The following is a 5,847-nucleotide window of genomic DNA, read 5'->3' as shown; positions in this document are numbered from 1 at the left end:
GTAGAGTACTTCGTGCATATCCAGTGTTCAGTACACTGAAATCTTGTATTTAATGTTATTGTTGGTGATAAATGTGCTGAAATTTTATTTGGAGAGATATAGACTGAATTAAAAAAAACTTTTTCGTTAGAAGGTTGCAAATAAATTCAAGATTTTTTAGAATAAAATGCAGAACAACTTATTCCTGGTGACTTAATAATGGTCTTGCTTAAGGACTGTGCCTTGAAAATGCTTCCTAAGCCTACAATCCTTCGTTTTCTCAGCTAAATAAAGAGGGCAATCAGAATACTGACCTACAGCATAAATTTTGTGAAGAATGTCAAACTTGAATGTCAAAATAGTTTGAAAAATGCAAAGCAACACATGCATTCTAACTAATCATTATCTTTTCCTCTGAGGTCCAATCCAAAACTACTCTGGTAATCTACCAACTGAACAGTCTTTCTCTGTCAGCCACTTGTCAATCGGTACAGTGGAGATGCCCCCAAATAGTGTATGAATACATTTTGGAGTTTCCATGACAACCTATACACCACTATAGAATGCCTTAAGTCTAGAAAGACTCACTTCTGTTATAATCAAGATAATCTATCACAATATTAGACCAATTCCAAGTATAATTCAAGCCAATTTCCATTTTTACTGAGTACATCATACTTTATATAAAAATTTTTTTCTCAGAGTATGCCTTTTACCTTATGTGAAAACACAAATAACCTACTCCATCTAACAACAACTATTCCGCCATTTATATCTAACCATATCTCATAAATAAATATTTCTGAAATGTCTCTTTTCCTTGAAGATACCTGCCAGACTGAAATTTTAGAATACTATTAAATTTCTCTGTGTATTTTTATGTAAGACCGAAAGAAAACCTGGCTTATTTTTATAATTTTTGCTAGAAACATGAGTTGATCATATCATGAGAGTTGTGTATTTTCCTTGAACTCAATTTTCAGTTAACCTAATTGATAATTTATATTCATAGATCTACATGTATGTAGAGAGAACCAAGACAATAACATATGTAACATACTAACAATGTATGTGCCTAGCTGAGAAGAAGGCACAATTAAGTTGTTCTGATTAATCACATGAGAAAAAGGAAGAGCACACAGCAGTATGTTGACAGTCTTAGTCCCCATAAATGGAAAGAAACAATTCATTTAAAACCAATATTTAACTTCCAGGAAAATTTTCCCATCATTTGGTAAATTATGCCTTTAGAATATATTTCAGTTACACATCACAGCCCACTTTAGACAAATTTGAAAGCCTTTGTGGGCAGCTTTAAGTATATTTACCTATAGGTTATGTATGAACTTTAGACTTCTTCTCCTCTCCCCCAGGAAAGCCCATTCATGACAGTTGAAATGTTTTTTTGCTCTTCATCTTACTCTTAAAAAATATTTACTAGGTTTAAGAACTATCAGAGTTTTTAAATATTTATATAACAAGGTGAAAATATTTAATTTGCCAGAATTGCAGGGGAAAAATGCTTTTTCCAAGGCAGTTGAAGCAGGAAAGTAGGAAAGAGTGTCACATAGTAGAAACACAGACATTGGGAAGGCAGCACATGACAACTAGAGGAGGATCTGAGGAAGCAGACACAAACAGGGACCAGTAGGATGGCACCAATGTGGTCCTTCCCTCAGACCCCACAAACCTCCAAATATCGTGATATAGTTGGTGGTTTGGGATTTCTTGTGGAAGTCAGAAAGATGCTATTCTTCGGTGGTTCGGTGCAAGAGCAGAATGGAAGAATCCTGCAAGGTCTCAAGGGGAACCCAAAGAGCACCTGGAGAAATACATCAGGGAATGGGCCAAGACTGTAAGGAAAACATTAGATGGCGAGATGGTTTATGAGGCCTTCTGGTGACAGTGAACAATAGCTTATATGTGGGCAGAGGTTTGGATGACTCTTTGTTCCTCCCTTTGCAATTATTTCCAGTTGGGAAGAGGTCCAGAGCCATCTAAGCAGTTAAAGATCCAGAACAAATTATCTAGGTACCCAGAGCTTGAAATAATGTTCACACAAAAACAGCCATGTTTAAATTAACACAAGGGACAGCTTGGACAGAAAAATGTGGGTACTATTTGACTTTAGGGAAAGGAAGTGGGGAGATCTCTTGAGTTTTGCTTTGGTGGTAGTATATATGTTTTGAATGGTTTTTATGTGAAATAATTGTCATCTTTGTGAGTATAAGTTGACGGGGAAGATTCTACTTGCTCCGTGTCCAACCATCACCATCATGTCCCCCTACCCCAGGTATGTGGATGTGAGAATTGCCCTGATACATTTTACACTAAACAGAATTCTTCTCATCCCAATTATATTCACAGGGAATATACTAATTTTTCCCTCATGTAGTATGTGGGACATTAGACAGTGCCTACCATGGGGATTGCCTGCTTACCAAATATGCATTGAAAAAATACTGGAATGGGTTCTGAGGCAGTCTCTTGGTGTTCCCTTCCTGGAAACTCTAAGCAGACCACCTTCCACTTTGACAGGTTTCAGACACTGAAATCCAACCTTTTGGACTTAAGATATTTTCATTATATGCTTTATTTTATTACACTCCAACAATACTACCAAGAGTATGTTAAAGCACATTATTTTAAAGTTAATTAATTCTGAGTATTTAAAATTTCACCTTGTGGTTCCCTGGTTTATATGTGGGATGCCACAAAAACAAATTAAAATTCCTGGTATAGGGACATTCACGTAGATGGAGCCAACAGATAATTCGAGGTTCTTTTGAGTTCTACCATTCTATGAAATCTGAGCTCTGACATTCAACTTCTATTTGATCAGAGATGTATTAGTCTTGGTATTTAGGAAACAAAGGTTGAATATTTATGTTGGTTATGTGGAATGAAGAAAAAAATATTCTGATTGGTTGTTAAGACAATAACAAAATCTCTGAAACTCTTAAGCACTATTTTTAGCGGCCAAATGCTCTAGTTCTCGTCCAGCCATGAATCATCAACCAGTTTTTACCTAGGTACAAGTTTTTGCAGAGCTGAGAACTGTTGAATGGGGCCTGATTATAACAAATTGTTATGTTTAAAAAAATTATGTTTTGAAAGCACACTATCTTCATATGGAAACTGCAGATATATGTAAAAGTTGTTTCACTTCTCAAAAACACTGAAACTTGCCAGACACTATGTGCCCTAATAAGAAATCATGTTATTATAAATATATGTAATAAATCACCTCCATATTAAACCTGTGACCTACTCAGGAAGACAATCATATTCTCTGATCCATTTTTAAAAGCCCAAGTAAATGGTCATAAAGATGGCCAGGTTGGGAATAGGAAGTACTCCAGCTCTTATTTCAAAACTATTCACCTTAGAATTACCTTCAACTTGATTCTTAGTCTAACTGGGAAACAAATCTTGGACCAGGGCTGGACCAAATTATGTGCCTCAGCAAACAGACTAATAATATGGCACTCCTTTACACCTATATTTCTTAAACATTTTTTCAATATTTATTTAAATGTGGGGAGGGGAGGGAGGCAGAAAAGAAGGATCTGGGGGTCAGGTTCAATTTCCTTCTTCAATTTCCCTAGGCAATTCGACTCCAGCTCAAACTTGCATACCCTACTCAACAAAAGGAAACTTACCTTGCTGTTGTTAGTTTCTCACCATCTACTGTTACTTAGGCATACTCCTTGATGTAGCCTTGATGTAAAAAAAGTGGAACTAAGTAGGATACAAGGAGAAAATAATGTTATTCCTTTTATTACTGTTCCTTAAATCCTCTCGTGGGCTAGTTCTTTCCCTCCAATAAATGAAATTTTGGCTTTTCTGTTCACTTATAGATAATGTCTTAAAAGTCCTCCAGGGCCAGGCATGGTGGCTCACAGCTGTAATCTCAGCACTTTCGGAGGCTGAGGCAGGTGGATCACCTGAGGTCAGGAGTTCAAAACCAGCCTGGCCAACATGGCGAAATCCTGTGTCTACTAAAAATACAAAAATTAGCTGAGCATGGTGGCAGGCACCTGTAATTCCAGCTACTCAGGAGGCTAAGGCAGTAGCTGAACCCAGGAGGCAGAGGATGCAGCGAGCTGAGATTGCACCATTGCACTCCAGCCTAGTGACAGAGCAAAATTTTGTCAAAAAAAAAAAAAAAAAAAAACACAAAACACAAAAAACAAAAACAAAAAAAGTCCCCCAGGAACTTCTAGTCAAACCTCAATCAGTCGTTAGTCGTCATCAAAAGTGCAAACTTTAGTTAAATGTAAAGCTTCTCTCTTCTTCCATATTGGGTGACTTCCAGCTGAAAATCTCTAATGGCAAAGAGGATGCATGATCAGCCTTTTCTTTTTTTTCTGTACTTCTTTCAGAGCACTCCACTCTGATTAGACAGATTCTGACTCTGGGGTGCTGTTGAAAGAGCAGCAAGAGAGGCTGTACTTGTTGGTGCTGTTGTGATAAGGCATTGCCAGTCTCTTAGCTTGGTGCATGTTCAAGGCTGACTTTTTCCTTGTTGGCAGTTTCTGAAAGTTTTTCTGAGATTTCTGAACTGAGAGCCTCCAACTATACTCAGACGATTTGAGAGTGTACCTCCTTCTGCTTGCAGCTCCTGATTCCTGCCCTAGATTCTGGTCTCTGTGTGCAGTTGATCCCCACAAGGTGGGATCCCATCAACCCTCCAGGCTATCCACTCAAGCAAAATTCAAAGCAACCACTTCCCAATGCAGTCTTCTTCTACCTGTCATACGGAGGCAGACTGTGGGAGACAGCATCACCATAGTTTCCTGACCACCTTGAATGTTTCCACATGCGCCACTGTATGCAAGGCTTTATCATAGTCTGACCCAAGTCTTTGCTGAAAGCCCGGTGATTCCTCCCGGAAGCAGAGGAAGAGAAGCAGCCTTGCGAGGTGCTGCCATGAGGCAGTTTCTCATCTGTCTTTCCATCTGGTGGCAGATAGCCACAAGACTATTTCTCATACATCTCCCTAATTTCAGTTGAGAACAGGGCTCTCTACTGGCTTCTCCCCTCCCCCACCCTCCCCTTAGAGTATGGCTGTAGGTTTTTGTGTAAGTCTGTAAAAGTGCTTGGCTGTAGTTTAGAGTCTGCTCCTCAGCGGCAGAATAACCACCACCACACCACCCCTTTCACTACGTGTGACCAGCCCCTGGCCCTGTATTCCAGCATTAGAGAGGTGGGGAACTAACACCATGGTGATCTTGCTTTTGCTGTGTGGTAGGAATCTAACTGAAACCACCTGGAAAAAAAACATTTCATGAGAGTTTGTCTCCTTTCTTGCTACCAGCTGAATCTCAAAGTGTGACCAGCCAGCCTGGCAAGCTACATACTGGCCTCTGTGAGCCTTGTACCCGCTGTGCTGCTTTGTCTCTTGATGCCAGCAAGCCAGCCATAGTCTCCCATCTTTATACTTTTCCAGTCATGGCTCCCTACAAACCTCAGGAACATAAGTCAAACTTTTTAAGTAATTTTCTTTAAGCTCTTCTTTCTTAAGGTGGGGGTAAACACACTCTACCACCCTAACATTGCCTAGAATGGGACAGCCACAGTACTCCAGTAACTTTCTCCAAAAACCACGACTCTCCCCCAACCCAACATCTTCAACTCACACCTGTCTATAGCCTCAAATGGGTGTTTGCCTAAACCTGCAAAATTGGTGGAGCTTCTTTGCATGGTGAATTAGCACTTTATTTGAAGAATATGAGCATCACTTGATATCTATAACTCATTGTGTTATTCTCAGCTTTTGAAGTCTCAGCTTAAATGAAGACAGAGTTTGGTTTTTTTTTTATTATTATACTTTAAGTTCTAGGGTACATGTGCATAACGTGCAGG

This window comes from Mandrillus leucophaeus, unplaced genomic scaffold (genome assembly GCF_000951045.1).
Source record: "Mandrillus leucophaeus isolate KB7577 unplaced genomic scaffold, Mleu.le_1.0 Scaffold560, whole genome shotgun sequence".
Taxonomy (NCBI): Eukaryota; Metazoa; Chordata; class Mammalia; order Primates; family Cercopithecidae; genus Mandrillus; species Mandrillus leucophaeus.
The sequence above is the reverse complement of the archived record's forward strand: the minus strand, read 5'-3'. Positions refer to the sequence as shown.